This window comes from Pipistrellus kuhlii, unplaced genomic scaffold, assembly GCF_014108245.1.
Source record: "Pipistrellus kuhlii isolate mPipKuh1 unplaced genomic scaffold, mPipKuh1.p scaffold_m20_p_5, whole genome shotgun sequence".
Classification (NCBI taxonomy): Eukaryota; Metazoa; Chordata; class Mammalia; order Chiroptera; family Vespertilionidae; genus Pipistrellus; species Pipistrellus kuhlii.
This window is the reverse complement of record NW_023425551.1, coordinates 9,520,522-9,538,732: the sequence shown is the minus strand read 5'-3', so window position 1 is coordinate 9,538,732 and position 18,211 is coordinate 9,520,522.

The window sequence follows — 18,211 nt, the reverse complement described above, 5'->3', positions numbered from 1 at the left end:
CTTGCCTGCCTGCCTTCCTGATTGCCCCTAACTGCTTCTGCCTGCCAGCCTAATCACCCCCTAACCACTCCCATAACAGCCTGATTGATGTCTAACTGCTCCCCTGCCAGCCCATTTGCCCCCAACTCCCCTCCTTTGCCAACCTGGTCACTCCTAACTGCCCTCCCCTAAAGGGTTTGATAGCCTTCAACAGCCCTCCCTTGTAGGCCTGGTCCCGCTCAACTGCCCTCCCCTGCTGGCATCTTGTGTCCACATGGGGCAGGATGTTTGACCACATGGGGGCAGCCATATTGTGTGTTGGAATGATGGTCAATCTGCATATTACTCTTTTATTAGATAGGATAGAGGCCTGGTACATGGGTGGCCAGCTGGTTTGCCCTGAAAGGTGTCCCAGATCAGGGTGGGAGTTCCCTTAGGGCATGGGTTGGCCTGAGTGAGAGGCCTGTGGTAGTTTGCAGACCGGCCATGCCCCCAGTGACCCAAGTGGAGGCCCTGGTATCTGGGATATATTTACCTTCTATAATTGAAACTTTGTAGCCTTGAGTGGAGGCTTAGCCTGGCAAGGGTAGGCCAAACCTTGGCTTCCTCTGTTGCTGGGGAAATGCCTCCTTCCTGCTCTCTGTGGCTGTAGCCATCTTGGTTGGGTTTATTAGCATACTCACTTTGATTGGCTTTGTGGGCGTGGCTTGTGGGTGTGGCTTGTGGGGCAGAGTGATGGTTAATTTGCATATTACTCTTTAGAATGATTTATCTTGAACATGAAACAGAAACAAGATTTCAGTGGGTGGGAAAGCATATGAGACATGTTTAAACAGAATATAGAGCAGATTATTTCAAGAAGTTTGGCTGTGAAAGGGAGGAAAAAGAGAACCAGGTTGTTGCTAGACAGAGCCTGAGGTGAGAGAGGTTACTTTATTTGCTTTGTGTTTCTATGGAAGGGACTTGGCATATTTAAATGCTGAATGAAAACCCAAACAAAATAAGAGGTTAGAAGATACTGCAGACAGTATCTTACAGTATTAACATTACAAATATTTGCACAGAGATAAAGCAAACTGATGTCATTTTAGGCATTATCCAAATATTAAAAATAATAATAATAAAAAAAATCATGCCCTAGCTGGTTTGGCTCAGTGGATAGAATGTCAGCTTTCAGATTGAAGGGTCCCAGGTTCAATTCCGTCAAGAGCACATGCTCAGGTTGCAGACTCAATCCCTAGTAGCGGGTGTGCAAGAGGCAGCCTATCAATGATTCGCTCTCATCACTGATGTTTCTACCCCACTCTAACTCTTCCTTCCTTTCTGCAATCAATAAATCAATAAAATATACTTTTAAAAACTGAGTGATGAGAGTAATAAACTAGCAGGGTGGCAGGTAGGCTGGAAGTTACTGTTGGGATTGCTTTATTGTGCTAGGAGTCAGTCGTAGCAGCTGCCATGGTGCTTCTGAGGGGTGTGTGGGGTCCGCCAGGGTCCCAGGCAGTTCGCAGCAGAGCCCTTCGCTGGCTGTGGCAGTCCACTGCGCTTTCCTCTCAGTTTGCTCTATGTACTGCGATACTTCATCCACCCTGGGTAGAAACAGATTTAAAGGACAACTCCAAATCAAATTGTAACTTGGGGAGGAGGGGGGGGGAACGGGCAAAAATTTAACAAGTAAGTGTTAATTTTATGTGAAAAACTTTAAAAAGTCAGTAGTGTTTCTGACTCTAGACAGATTTTTTAAAGATTTTATTTTCAGTCATCAATTTTGCCTATGATTAACTATACTTTAAAAAGTATAATTGATATGCCAAGAGAAGAAGTACAGTGGAATCATATGAAATGCTTACCTAATGCCAGAGAAGGCAGCAAAGAGAGTAAAACACATAAAAGAATGAAAGAACAAGGCCACGAATAGAAAACAGTTACCAATTTGGTAGCTATTTATCTCCAATGTGCTCAGGAACAGAACTGTCTGCTACTATGATGGTGACAATTGCCATCTCTTCTCTTTGGATCACTTTGCACACCAGCTGGCACGGGTTCTGATACTTAGAAGCCGTCCCTGCTGCTGCTGCTCAAAAGAGTGGACGGAATGCTTTACACAGCAGTTCCCCTTATGCATGGCTTCGCTTTCCATGATTTCAGTTATCCATGGCCAACCGCAGTCCGAAAATATTAAAGGGAAAATTCTAGAAATGAAGAATTTGTAAGTTTTAAATTGCATGCCATTCTGAGTAGTGGGATGAAATCTGACACCATCCCGGTCTGTCCCACCCTGGGCATGAATCATCCCTTTGTGCAGCCTATCCACTCCGCTGATGCTTAGTCACTTAGTAGCTCTCGGGATGTTAGATTAACTGCCTTGGCATTGCAGTGTGTGTGCTTAAGTAACCCTTCAAAGTGACCCTATAGCTCAAGAGGTTGGACGCTGGCAATTTGAATACGCCAAAGAGAAGGCTGCAAAGTGCTTCCTTTCAGTGAAAAAAACATGTGTATAGCCCTGGCTGGTTTGGCTCGGTGGATAGGGCATCAACCTGCAGACTGAAGGGTCCCAGGTTCGATTCCAGTCAAGGGCATGTACCTTGGTTGTGGGCACATTCCCAGTCGGGGATGTGCAGGAGGCAGCTGATCAATGTTTCTCTCTCATTGATGTTTCTAACTCTCTATCCCTCTCCCTTCCTCTCTGTAAAAAATCAATAAAATATATTTTAAAGAAAGAAAGAAAGAAAGAAAGAAAGAAAGAAAGAAAGAAAGAAAGAAAGAAAGGAAGGAAGGAAGGAAGGAAGGAAGGAAGGAAGGAAGGAAGGAAGGAAGGAAGGAAGAAAGAAAGAAAGAAAGAAAGAAAGAAAGAAAGAAAGAAAGAAGAAAGAAAGAAAGAAAGAAAGAAAGAAAGAAAGAAAGAAAGAAAGAAAGAAAGAAAGAGAGAGAGAAAGAAAGAGCCGAAACCGGTTTGGCTCAGTGGTAGAGCGTCGGTCTGCAGACTGAAAGGTTCCAGGTTAGATTCCGGTCAGGGGCATGTACATTGGTTGCAGGCACATCCCCAGTGAGGGGTGTGCAGGAGGCAGCTGGTCGATGGTTCTCCCTCATCGACATTTCTAGCTCTCTATCCCTCTCTCTTCCTCTCTGTAAAAAATCCATAAAATATATTGAAAGAAAAAGAAAGAAAGAAAGAAGAAAGAAAGAAAGAAAGAAAGAAAGAAAGAAAGAAAGGAAGAAAGAAAGAAAAGGCACGTGTATAGGAAATCCCATTGAATTTGGTAGTATCTGTAGTTTCCACTGTTGTGTGCGTGTGTGTGTGTGTGTGTGTGTGTGTGTGTGTCATAGGATGCATCCCCTGTAGATAAGGGGAGACTACCATATTCCGTTATAAACTTTATATGGTGCTGCCATGAGTTCCAGGTATCTTCTAGAAGTTTCATTGAAACACTGCTCTCAGTTTCATTCCTCAGTCCTTTTCTCTGGAACTACATTATGAATCCATGTACACTGGGCCAAACAATTGTCTGAACGACTGCCACATCATTTTACTCAGAATCACTGTTCTTTCTTTTGCTTCCTGAGATAATGGTCTTAAATCAAACTGCATTTACTTATTCTAAGGAGGTATTATATGGTCGGAAGCACTGGTGACTAAGAGTGACTAGAGCTCAGTTCCTTCCCTCAATACGTTCATATTCTAATAGAAAAAGTAGAGAACAAAAATAGATGATTAGAATATAGTCTAAAAGTGCTATGACAGAAAAAAGAATATAATTATAGTATACTTAACCCAGACAGGCGGACTATCTACAAACAATATCACAACAAAGATACGTTTTGAAAGGTGGGACACAGTTAGCTAGGTGAAGGAATATGTTGCAAACAATGTTTCAGACCATATAAACAACATATATGGAAGCACGAAGCGAGAGCCATTTCTCCCCCAGAAGTCTCCGCGGTCTTTGGCTTTTATATGATGTGAAAAGAAACTGTCTGGCCCTGCACCTCAATCAACCACATGTCCAGGGGCATCTCCTAAGTCAAGGGCTAACGTTCAAGTGCAAAGTGGAATCAGGTCTCAGTGGAATCATGTCTCAGTAAACATATGCTTTGCACGTTAAAAGGAGAATAGACTAGGAAAGGTGAAATAAGGAGAAAGAAGAGAGACAACATCTAACTCCACGCCCCTCCCGAGATGGCAGGAGACATCACATTTCATGTGTTCCTTAGCTCTGGGCCAACAAATGGCCAGGGGAGGTGGTGTCCTCCCAGCCATGGCATACCGAAGATATTTGCACTAGCAACTTTGTGGCCTGAGAGGTGCCAATACCAGGCTGGTAAAACTATGAGAAAATGCAAGCTCTTGCCAGCTACTAACTACAATGGCAGATGCTTGTTTTCTTAATATGATCCGAACCAGTGCCTTCTCATCATTTGCTGCAAAAACAACTCCAGAAATTATCTGATGAGCTGATGTCCTGTGCTAGTCATGGTCATTCGACGTCCCTAACATGTAGGATGTTTGCCAGTAAGAGGAAAAATAGTTATATTTTTGAAGCCCATATATTTGGGTTTCACATTTCAGTATCCACAGAAAATCTAGCTAATTTGTTTATTTGCTTGTTTTTAATCTTTATTTTGAAAGTATTATATAAATCCCCTTCTCCCCCCACTTCCCCATTGGCTCCCCTCCAGCCTGCCCCCACTCCCTTGCCCCAAGCCTTCACCACCCTATTGTCTGTGTCCATGGGCTATGTGCATATGCATGCAAGGTCTTTGGCTGAATACCTCCCACCCTCCTACCTTCCATCTGAGATTCCACACTTTGTCCCATGCTTCCAATCTAGCTAATTTATCTTCAATTTTCTTTTCACCTTAGTACACAGTTAAGAAATCAGCTAATTATCCCTAAGCAGCCTTAGATGTCAATCAATAAATCAACAAACAACAAGCGTTAGTGAGGATGTGGAGAAAAGGGAACCCTGGTGCACTCACTGTTGGGAATGCAGACTGGTGTAGCCACTGTGGAAAGCAGTATAGATTTACCTGAAAATATTAAAAATGGCACCGTCTTATGACCCAGTGATTTCACTTCTGGGAATATGACAGAAGAAATCTATGTTCATTGCAGTGGCTATTTACAATAGCCAAGATCTGGGAGTAGTCCAAGTGCCCAGCAGTAGATGAGTGGATACAAAATCTGCACTAACATAATAAAAAAGGAAGGAAATCTTACCTTTTGCAACAGCATAGATGGCCCTGGAGAGCATTATGCTAAGTTAAATAATACTCCGAGAAAGACAAATACCGTATGATTTCACTTATATGTGAAATCTAATGAATAAAACTAACAAACAAAATAGAAACTAACTTATAGATATAGAGGAAAAAACTGACAACTGCCAGAGGGGAGGAGGGTTGTGAGTGAAAAAGGAGAAGAGCTTAAGCAAAGAAAAAAAAAAACCCTCATAGGCACAGACAATAGTATGGTGATTACCACAAAGAAAATGGGTAGAATGAGGTAGAAGAGGGTCAAGAGGTGATGGAAGGAGACTTGACTTGGGATGGTGAACACACAATACAATATACCGATGATGTATTACAAAATTATACATCTGAAACCTATGTACAAATAAATGTAAGAAAAATACTAAAAAAAAGAAATATTAGAGTTCATATTACAAACAAGGTAAGCAAACTGCAAAGCTTGACATGTCATTCTCACAATATGTACACATCGCAAAAAATTGTGCGCTTAGTATGTTACATAGAGCATAAAACTAAAATAATTAGTCATCTAAAGTTCTCTCTGAGAGTATCATTTGCTAAGTGCAATAAGTCAGGCAGAGAAAGATATGTACCTCATGATCTCACTCATATGTGGAATCTACCGTATTTTTCGGACCATAAGACGCACCGGACCATAAGACGCACCAGTTTTTAGAGAAGGGAAATGAAGAAAAAAAGATTCTGAAACAAATAGTGTCCTAAAATATTTTATGTGCATTAAAACCCAACATCACACATGTAATCAACCCTGTAAAGTAAACAGCAGCATTTAGAACCATTTTAGAGCCGGGCAAGCACACAGAGACCACACAGAGCCGGGCAAGTAAAAAAACTTTTTTTTTAAAGTATATGTGTAGGCTATATTTGGACCATAAGACGCAGGGACTTTTTCCCCCCACTTCTGGGGGGAAAAAAGTGCGTCTTATGGTCCGAAAAATACGGTAAGTAACAAAATAAACTGATGCACGGAGTGGATCCAGAGACATGGAAGCATGGAACAGAGTGCGGAATCTCAGAGGGAAGGGTGGGTGAGTGGGAGGTAATCAAGCAGGGACCTTATCTATATAAAAGCCTAAGTGACCGTTATGACCTGAATGGCCAGAACGACTGATCAACAAGTCATTCTGATGTGCACTGACCACCTCAGGGAAGACGCTCAGTGCATTCTCACAGCCAACCTCCCACGGCCAGCCAACTTTCACTGCCCTTCCCCTTGGACGGACCTCCCCAATCCAGCAGGCCCCAGCTGGCATTGCCAGCAGGACCCAGCCAGCAGCTGGCAGGCCCCAATTGGCTGGGCCCCGATCAGGACTGGACGAGATCACCAGCCAGGCCTAGGGACCCCACCCATGCACAAATTTCATACACCAGGCTCTAGTATGCATATATGCATGGCCTGTGGTCACAGATGAGACCATGCATATATGGGATGGTGAGGGTCTGGGGCAAGAGGAGGGTTAGAATAGGTCAAAGGGGGGAAAAGAAAACATATGTAATACTTTTAACAATAATTATTAAAAATAATAAATAAATAAATAAAATAAAATAAACATGGCCCTGGATTTCAAAGAAAAGAACATTTCAGAGCATGAATAAAAATGCACAAGCTTAACTCCTTACCTGTCCTTCCTCTTCTGCTACTTCTTGATCAGGATTGCTAACTGAATAAAGTGTTTTTGACCTTTTACCGTGATTTCATAACCTTATTATCTCTAGTTCCCCATCATCTCACTTTTCCCCTGGATGCAAGCCACAATAAGCAGAGAAAAATATTCTCACCTGTTGCTCAAAGCACAACCAGCCCACTCCTCTTTCATGGCATTTCTTTCCTTTGCATTATGACTAGGTTGTTTACTGAAAAATAATTTATTTTCTCAATTTAACTTTTTAAACTAAACGAAGGTATTGTGTAGATTTGGTTTCTACATTTGTTTTCAGAGAAATTGATGTGCAGATGAATTGAAAATAATACATTGCTGCAGAAATTATTGGTTTGTATTGACATAACCTTCAAACACGTAGTATCTACAGAACATGTGAAGTGCAATTAACAATTGGTTTATGTAAGTCTTTTATGTCTGGTGAGAGCCTGTGACTCAAACCCTTGGATTTCAAAACACCACTAGAGAGTTAAAAGGGTCTAAAGTAGCATCTGGAAAAATAGATAGATTAGAACATTTAATAAAAATAGATTTCAGGTCCTAACCATATTGGCTCAGTGGATAGAGCAGCAGCCTGCAGACAGAAAGGTCCCAGGTTCGATTCCGGTCAAGGGCATGTACATTGGTTTCGGACACATCCCTGGTGGGGAATGCGCAGGAGGCAGCTGGTCGATGTTTCTCTCTCATCGACGTTTCTAGCTCTCTATCCCTCTCCCTTCCTCTCTGTGGAAAATCAATAAAATATATTTAAAAAATAAAAATAAAAATAAAGTATTTGAGCCTTAAAAATATATACACAAAGCTCTAACCAGTTTGGGTTGGTCGATAGAGCAGTGGCCTGCGGGCTGAAGAGTCCTGGGTTTAACTCCAGTCAAGGGCACATGCCAGGTTGTGGGCTCAATTCCCAGTAGGGGGCATGCAAGAGGCAGCTGAGCAATGATTCTCTCTCATCATTGATGTTTTTCTCTCTCCCCCTTCCTTTGTCTCTGAAATAAAAAAAATTATTTAAAAAAAAGTGGACAGAGGGGAAATAAAAAGACAAATAGTCATTGGTCAAGTATGGAATTCATTATATTATTCTTACTATTTTTGTGTACTGTTGAAAATTTCTACAAAAAAAAAGCTATTTTAAAAAACAGCAATCAATCTGCCAGGGTGGGTCAGTGGTTGATTGTTGACCTATGAACCAGGAGGTCACAGTTCAATTCCCAGTCAGGGCACATGTCTGGGTTGTGAGCTCAATCCCTGGTGTGGGGAGTGCAGGAGGCAGCCAATCAATGATTCTCTCTCATTATTGATGTTTCTATCTCTCTCCCTCTCCCTTCCTCTCTGAAACCAATAAGAAATATAAATATCGGGTCTAGTAATAATTAATGTCGTTTTTAAACATTCGTTTAAAATCTTGCTTGGCGTTGACTTGTATTGACATAACCTTCAAACACGTAGTATCTACAGAACGTGTGAAGTGCAATTAGCAAGTTTTGCTTGAAAAAGTTTGTGTTTGGTTTGGTTTTTGTTGCAAAACTAGGGCTAAGAAGATGGCAGATGAAGAGCATATTCGGCACTCATGCTTTACGATTTCCAATTAGGAAGAAAAGCAAGTGAGGCTGCAAAAAACATCTGTAGTGCTCTTGGTCAAGATGCAGTTAGCGCCAGAAAATGCCAGCGTTGGTTTGAGAAATTTCGCGAGGGAAATTTTTCGTTAGATGACAAGAGTGGTCGAGGCCGTGTGTCCAATTTTGATCAAGAAGCTCTTCAAGCTCTTTTGGTGCAAAATCCTCAAATTACCCAACAAGAGCTTGCAACAACTTTAAATTGTTCACAAAAAACAATTTCCAATCAATTGCGTGCACTTGGCAAAGTCCAAAAGTTTGGAAAATGGGTTCCTCATGAGTTGACCGACAACAACCATAATCAAAGAGTCACAATTTGCAGTTCGCTCCTCTCTCGTCAAAATCGTTTGCCGTTTTTAGAGCAAATTGTTACTGGAGATGAAGAATGGGTGCTGTATGTTCATTTGAAAAGGCGGCCTCAATGGTTGGACAAAAATGAGGCTCTGCAGCCCATGCCAAAACCTGACTTGCATGCGAAAAAAGTGATGTTGTGTGTTTGGTGGAATTTTAAAGGAATTCTTCATTATGAACTTTTACCATCTACCCAAACCATTACAAGTGCAGTGTATAGTGCCCAATTGGAAAGGTTAGCCCAAGTTTTAAGAGAAAAAGAACCCGCACTGATTAATCGGAAGGGCGTAATTCTTCACCACGATAACGCACGACCACATACTGCAAGAATCACTGCTGAAAAACTGCGCCAGTTGGAATGGGAAGTTTTCCCTCAACCTGCATATTCTCCTGATATTGCCTCTTCCGATTACCATTTGTTTCGTTCTTTGCAAAACTTTCTTCTTGGAAAAAAATTTAATAATGAAGAAGAATGCCTCAAAAATGCATTGACCGAGTTTTTTGCATCAAAATCACAAGAATTTTACAACAGAGGGATTAAAATGCTTCCTGAGCATTGGGCACAAGTAGTAGAAAACAACGGCAACTATATTGTTGATTAAATTTTGTTGTATTGTTTAAATAAATTCGATTTAAAAAAGTATTAGAAAACGACATTAATTATTACTAGACCTAATATATTGCCAAAACCGGTTTGGCTCAATGGATAGAGCGTCAGCTTGGAGACTGAAAGGTCCCGGGTTCGATTCAGGTCAAGGGCATGTACCTTGGTTGCGGGCATATCCCCAGTGGGGGGTGTGTAAGAGGCAGCTGATCGATGACTCTCTCTCATCGATGTTTCTGACTATCTCTCTCCCTTCCTCTCTGTAAAAAAAATCAATAAAATATATTTAAAAAAAAGAAATATAAATATAGATATAGATATAGATATATAGATATACAAACACACACACACACACACATATATATATATATATACACAAACACACACACACACACACACACACACACACATATATATATATATATATATATATATATATATATATATATATATATATATATATATATATACTAGAGGCCTGGTGCACAAAATTTATGCATGAGGGGGCTGTCCCTCAGCCAAGCCTGCACCTTCTCCAATCTGGAACTCCTTGAGGGATATCTGGCTGCCCATTTAGGCCTGATCTCAGTAGAATTGGGCCTAAACAGGCAGCTGGACATCCCTCTCACAATCCAGGACTGCTGGCTCCCAAATGCTCACCTGCCTGCCTTTCTGGTTGCCCCCAACCACTCACCTACCAGCTTGATTGATGCCTAACTGATCCCCTGTCAGCCTAATTGTGCCTAACTGCTCTCACCTGCAAGCTTGATTGCCCCTAACTGCCCTCCCTTGCAGGCCTGGTCCTTCCCAACTGCCCTCTCCTCCTGGGCTGATTGCCCACAACTGCCCTCCCCTGCAGGCCTGATCCCTCCCAACTGTCTCCCCTTGCTGGTCATCTTGTGGCAGCCATCTTGTGTACACATGGGAGCAGCAAGGGGAGACATCTTTGACCACACTGGGGCAACCATTTTGTGTGTTGGAGTGATGATAAATTTGCATATTACTCTTTTATTAGATAGGATTAGATAGGATAGAGGCCTGTTGCATGGGTGGGGGGCTGGCTGGTTTGCCCTGAAATGTGTCCCAGATCAGGGTGGGGGTTTCCTTGGGGGGTTTGAAGGTGTGGGCGAGGGACCTATGGTGGTTTGCAGGCTGGCCACGCCCCCTGGGGACCTAAGCAGAGGCCCTGGAATCTGGGATTTATTTATCTTCTATAATTAAAACTTTGTAGCCTTGAGTGGAGGCCAGAGTCAGCCAGGAAGTTTGGCTTCCTCCATCACTGGCGAAACTCAAGCATCCTGCTTGCTCTATGGCTGCAGCCATCTTGGTTGGTTTAATTTGCATACTCAGTCCTGATTGGCTGGTGGGTGTGGCTTGTGGGTAGAGCGTTGGTCTGCGGACTGAAGGTCCCAGGTTTGATTCTGGTAAAGGACATGTATCTTGGTTGCGGGCACATCCCCAATAGGGGGTGTGCAACAAGCAGCTGATTGATGTTTCTCTCTCATTGATGTTTCTAATTCTCTATCCCTCTCTCTTCCTTTCTGTAAAAAAAAATCAACAAAATATATATATTTTTAAATAAATAAGTAAATAAAAAACAAACTAGGAAACCACTGCATACATTTGCAGTTAGAAGCAGCTATAAATATTGAACCGGAGGCTCACCTTCTCTGATGAATTTTGTCCCCCTCCATCGAGGCCATTTGGGAGAGCAGAGTAGTTGAGAGAATACAAACATGGTTTCAAATCTTGATGGGGCCACTTAGAGTACAGCACTGACTTTTGTCAAGTTACTTAACCACCGTTTACTAATCTGTAAAGTGAAAATGTGATAGGCAGGCCAGGCAAGAGCAGAGCCAGGACAATGGGCCCGGTACAGAAGGTCACCTGGGTGGAGAGCCCTGGGTGCCCAACAATGGAACTTTTCCTCCCCTAGCTTGTGGCTGGTCAATTGGTTTGGCCCCTCAGAGCTTTTCTTTCTAGAGATAGCATCTAGATCTCTGTTGCATTTCAGCTCCGGGCCCAGATAAGCAACAAACCTGCTGTGGCTCAGTCAGGACTAGCTGCATGGAATAATGACCCCTCCTGCCTGGTGTTGGCCAATTAATCAGTGGAGACCACAACCCTGAAATGACAGATATATATGGAAAGCTGCTGAATATAATCTATTAAGAACTTCCCTTTTCTTTTGCCCCGGTAACTTGTTCCCTGAGTTTATTTCTTCTACCACTCAACTTCTTCTACCTCTATGACTTTCTAAATAAATTTTCTCTTATAGTTAAAAAAAAAGATCTTCCCCTGGGACCACCCTTAAAATCTCCACCCTTAAAACCCTTAGGATAGAGAACTCAGCACACTCTCTCTCCCTGTAGATAACTAGATAACGCCCTTTCCTTATCCTTTCCCTTCCTGCCCCTTCCCCTGCCTCAGGCACAAAGTCATTAACTTCCTCATTCCAAGCTCCAAGGGCCCACCCTTACCTCTACAACTTGTTTCCTCAGCCCATTTCTTCTAGGAATTACTTCTACCTCGGTAATTTTATAAATAAATGTCTTGTTACAGTTTGGGTCTTCTTGGCCCCGAATTCTTTCCTAGTCAGAACCCAAGTACCTAGGCGGCTGAACCCAGGTTTGATCTGACTCCACCTGTCAGACACCTGGTATGGTTCCTGCTGCCTACACCAAAGACACTGACAATTATTTCTCAGGTTTGCTGTGCAGAAAAGGACATATTAATATACTGGGGAGGTAATTTGATTAGCATAGGAAAATGGGGGGAAATTTGATATGAAAGACTAGTTTAAACTTACATACCTATTTAGCTCATGGGAATATGTAGTTGACATAGAAGCAGAGAGTTATACCTGCTACAATTGCACTCAGTAATTAGCGGTCAAATATTGTTAGTATTTTTGTTATTACTATGCTAGGCAATACAGCAGAGAAAAAGACAGAAAAGGCTCCTGTTTTCACAGTGAGTATGTAGAGTAAGGAAGTCAGACACTGAACCATGAAGTACCTGTTCAGATAAGAGGAGAGGAAGTGTAATGGGAGTATAGCATGGGAGCTTCAGAATGTCATATAGGTTCCAGAAGGAAGCAAGGTTTCAGCTAAGGATTAAAGGACGAGTAGAAGTGAGCCAGGTGAAAGAGAAGAAAGAATGTGACCCAAACAGGGGATTGTTCCTGCAAGGGACATGGATGGGAAGAAGCTGAGAACTTGGACTCAGAAAGCTAAGAAGAGCAGTGAGATTATAAGAGCCCAAATCCAGCTGATGTGTTATCCTAGAGGCATGCTGAGAGACTGTGGTCATTATTTCCATAAAGATAAAGGGATCCATTAAAGATTTCTAAGCTGGCCCTGCCTCAGTGGTTGAGTATTGACCTATGACCTTCAGGTCATGGCACATGCCTGGGTTATGGGCTTGATTTCTAGTAGTGTGCCTGCAAGAGGCAGCTGATCAATGATTCTCTTTCATCATCAATGTTTCAGTCTCTCTCTCTCACTCTCCCTTTCTCTCTCTGTGTGTGTTTGTTTTTTTTTATAGTGAGGAAGAGAGAGGCATAGAGAGTTAGAAACATCGATGAGAGAGAATCATCGATCAGCTGCCAAAACCAAGGTACATGCCCTTGACCGGAATCGAACCTAGGACCTTTCAGTCCTCAGGCCTACGTTCTATCCACTGGGCCAAATCGGTTTCGGCCAATGTCTATTTTTTTAAAAAATGCTTCTTCTTCTAACAGTTTTATGGTGGGGACTCATTCTGACCCTTATTATTATAAGTTGATACTTATTCATCAAATTCTCAGTTCTGAAGCTCATTTACTATGTGTGCCTATCTACTGTAGAAACTGAATTTATTTAAAGTGGTCTTTCTCCTTTTCTTTTCCTATTTATACTATTCTTGTCTTTCAGTCCTCACAACAGTGAATGTGATGTAAGAAACTAAGGTTTATTGCTCAATGGCCTGGTGATTATACAACTTGACATATCATTGTTTTACTTATTACAATATTTATAGAATTACAGGTAATGTTTTGGTACTCAGAATTTGACTAACTGGATTTCTTTGCCCCTCTTAGCAGGCCTAACTTTTCCTTTGTTAATTTCCCTTGAGAGAAATTGCAACCATCGGTTAATGCCTCCTATTTCCCAAGGAGTTAGAACATATCCTACGCACTTTGCTCATATCTGCTTTAACCATCACAATAACCTTGCAGGAATGAATTTCCATTTTTGTTTATAGTTGGGAGACTGAGGCTCAGAGGTTATATAGGTTTCCCCTGCTATTTGAAAGCAGGGCATTCCTAAGTCAAAATGACGTAAAAGCCAAGAAGCAATTACCATAAGACACATCTTGCTAACGAGCGCACAAAATAAATGGAGATAAAACACAGATGCTCACAGACTCAGTTCAAAGCTATGGCAGCCTGATGCCCAGATGCTGACTGTAGCTCCCGGGAAGGAGCTGGGCGGGTCACTTTCTGCTCAGGATGTACACTGACTTGATAACAGGTCACTGCAAAATAAAGGCGAACACTACTTTCAGCTTTTATTTTTTTAATCCAAGCAAAAATCCTCTTTGTATTTCTCCCAGTTAGTGAAAACAGCTACTAATATACATCTTTTGTGAAAGCAAAACTTTCAAAAGCAGGGGATACCTGAGTGTCCTGCTGAGGACTAATACATGACAGACACAACCCAACATAGCGAGCTTCAGCTTAGCTGTGTTTCTACCAGCTCCCCAAATTCCTAGAACCATAAATTAGGGGGGAAAATAAAAATATTCCTAGAAAGATGAAAAAAAAAAGTTTGAAATGATTGGTATTGAAAAGCGTGAGAGGAAAAATATTCTACTCCCCAAACTTCTAGCCCACAAATAACTGAGAATATGCAAAATCTGATCATTGATGAAAAAATGCATCTTACTTGCTATACATGGAAACTAATGGTAGAAGTAAGAGTAACTACACCGTGTTCAAACAAACCATCAATACAGCTTTGCCCTGACATATGGTTTTATTTGTGGTTTGGGAAGATACTAAAAATAACAAGAAAGGACACAAGACTTGTGAAAGCACCATCTTTTAAAAATGTGTAGTGTATGAGGATGAACACAAGACCACGTCTTATTTCATGTGGCAAGAATGTTTTCAGACACCCTTTTTATGCAAATTTCTCATCAAATTCCGATTACATAATTTTTTGCTTGACATAGAATTTTTTACCGCATAGCACATGTGCATTGATTATCCAAATTTTCTGAACACTTTTCAAGAGGCAACAGAGTTTCTGTTCAACAAATATTGGAAATTCCCCAGAAGTCCTGGGATCTTTGGAAACCCTTAAGACATTCATGTTTCTAATTCTTGAAAACATTTGCAACTTTAGTGTAATGTGGCTTTTAAAAACAGTGCCTGGTTTGTTAAAGGTCATCCCACACTTAGCCACAAATTGAGTTGTTAAAGAATATTTTTTAAATAAAAAGGGAAATCCTGTCTAAATACCTGAACCAATGATCAGGTTATCTCTGTTACCATCACCTGTGGGCTCAGCCCTGCGTTAGACTGATCCACGCAAATTTAAAAAGTGGATATTTATTTATATATTTATTTATTTATTGCTGTTGTTGTTTTAATAATTTATTTCCGAAGCTACGGTGCTGCCAATACACAAACAGAAACCTGTAAATTCCTTTGTTGACCAGATGATTATACTTTTTCATATCATAACTACTCTTTTTTTAAAAAAAAAATATTTTTTATTAATTTCAGGGAGGAAGGAAGGGAGAGAGAGAAATGTCAATGATGAGAGAGAATCATTGATCAGCTGCCCCACACTGAAGATGGAGCCCACAATCCAGGCATGTGCCCTTAGAATCGAACCTGGGACCTTTCAGTCTGCAGGCTGACGCTCTACCTACTGAGCAACACCAGCCACTGTATAGCTACTCACTTTTTTTTTCTTACAAGTTTAGAGTACTTTAACATGAACAGATCCCCACACTGAAAATTTTCTCTTACTTACTGTAACCTGTAATACATTAATGCTTCTTTAGCTCTTTCTCTCTTTTTTTTCTCTGTCACACATAATAGCTATTATAATTTTCATGAAAAATCATCAGTTTAAAGGCAGCATTATTACTGATGATAATGCTGACTAAACGTGGTCACATGCCAATTGGCACTCTGGTTCCCATATGTGCCACCTCTGGAGTCTTAGATAACCAGCACCTACAGTTCTTGTTACCTTTAATTATCCAGCACGGCAAGTCCTCCGGACAAGTGAGAACCAGAGCAAAGATGAAAAGTAAATGAATTTTTTGATGGTTTCCACTGAGTATAAATGCTAAACATGAGCTAGATTATTCCGGAGTCATTCTTGAAATGTTTAATTTGGCTATTATTTGTTAAAAGTAAATATTCAGGGGAGCCAGGTGTAAGTGATACGACAAAAAGAAGAGTTTGGTACTACAAATGAATACGCAAAATCTAGCAACAAAACTGTCCTGTGTGTGTAAGAAAAAGGAGGGTTGGATGGAAGTTTTCTATCATTTAATCCATTTGAACTTCAACTGTAGGAAACAAATCACAGAATTGAAAGTTCAGCTGAGAACAAAACTTGAAGAAAAAAAAAGAAAACCTATGTAAACGGTATAGAGATATGGATATATTATTTATAGCTATCACAAACCAGAAATTCTGGTGAGAGGTTAGACTGGAGAAACTAAAGATGTAAAAATGGAGAAGAAATATGATTTAAAGTTAACCTTAATCACATTATAATTTATTGTATCTGCTGTCATTTTTATTTTTAAATTATGAATTATGAAATTATAAATTACAACATACTTTAAATATACAGAAAATAGCCTGACTGGAGTGGCCCAGTGTTTAAGTTTTGACTCAGGAACCAAGATGTCTCTGGCTTGATTCCCAGACAGGGCGCATACCTGGGTTTCAGGCTCAATACCCAGTAGGAGACAGACAATCAATGATGTTTCTCTCAGTGTTTCTATATGTCTATCCCTCTTTCTCTCTTCCTCTCTCTCTAAAAATCAATAAAAGCATTATACACACACACAAACACACACACACACACACAAATATGCAGAAAATAATGTAGCAGGCAAATCTCTTATAATTCTAACTTACATTGAATTATAGATGACAAGAAGCTGGATGTAGTTACGTTTGTTTCCCAGATTACTTCAGTCTCACTGAAATTTAAATGTAAAGTGGTTCCTCCAAATATTTAAAAATTACCTGCCCACAAAAAGGCAGTCATTAACAAGCTTGGTCAAAATATGCAAAGCTGTATGAGAATTAACGTTTTCTTCAACTAGCTCCCCACTTGTGTCTGTCTTTGAATATAGTGAGTAGCTTCGATGATGAGAAATTAATATGCTGGAAAATTATAAAGGTCAATTCAATTCCACTTGCTCCAGCCACACTCACACTAAGTCTCCAAAGGCAACAGTCAATTCACGCTCTGGGACTCGGCCAGCACTTGAGGTTTCCAGCCGTATTTTAACCAATCTCAGCATTTTACCGTTTATCCTTTAGAATTATTTGCATTCAATTCAATTGTGTCATTTCTTAGAGTTTCATCTTACGGTTAGTTTCAATTTTCAGAGGGAGGGGTTCCTAAATTAGGCAGCTGTGTTCAGAATTAATAAATGTACCTGCATACATAAAACATCTAACTCTGAAACAAGTTTTTCGAGGCAGAAAGCAATCCTAAACTTCTCTGTTTGCTGTTCAAATAAATTCACCCTCATGGTTTCTGCTAACAAAGCAAAACTATCTTTCTATCTATACTAAATCTTTTTAATCATTTTTTTTTTTTATTGATGATAGTATTACAGATATCTCCCATTTTCCCTCCTCCTTCCCCTCCCCCACCCCTCCACCCAGTGTCTATACTAATTCTGATTCATGGCTCTGTAAAGAGCAACTGACTGCCAAAAAATTCTAGCCACAAATGCCAGCTCCATCTCATTCCATATTGCACAGGGACAGATGGCTCTTTGCAGCAACTAAGACTTGGGCCCAGGGTTTGCTTTCTAAAGTAGGTGCCTCTTGAGACAGTTTTTATAACTAACAGGGAAGTGTGTGGGCACTGAAATTACTCTACACGTCAGAACCCAAATAAGCAGTTGGTTGTTTGAAAGAAACATCCGGAGACCAGAAGTAATAATCTGACTTAAAATTTCAACAGTTTTGAAGATGAAGAAACAAATGTAAAATCTCCCCCCTCCAAATTGGCTTTCTTCCTTAAGGATCCTCTTCTTATTCTATTCTTCCGAAGCATTGTTTCTGTGGTGTTGTTCCGCGTCTGCTCTTGAGTTCTGAAAATTGCCAGCTGCAAATTCTGACATGCCAAGGGCTCAGCTATATTTGCCCAACCAAGAAAAGGTAAAAACAGAATCCTGGAGCCAGTAGATTATAAACATGTTGCTACACCGTTGGTGTGCTGTTTATAAAAAGAACTTACTTTAAGACTTTAATAAGCCCCCAAAGTTCATTATTTTGCTCTCCCTCCAAGTATAAAGCACACAGATGTTCTGGCATGTTGGTATTTGAAGTTTGGAATTTTTAGGAGAGGCCGTGTGTGGGCAGGGAACTAGCACCCTGGGCATGTTGAGGTTCAGCAGTTTTCTCAAAATAAGGTAAAAAGAACAGCCTATGGCATGGGAGCTTAACGGTCTCCACAGGGGCTGGGATGTTAGTA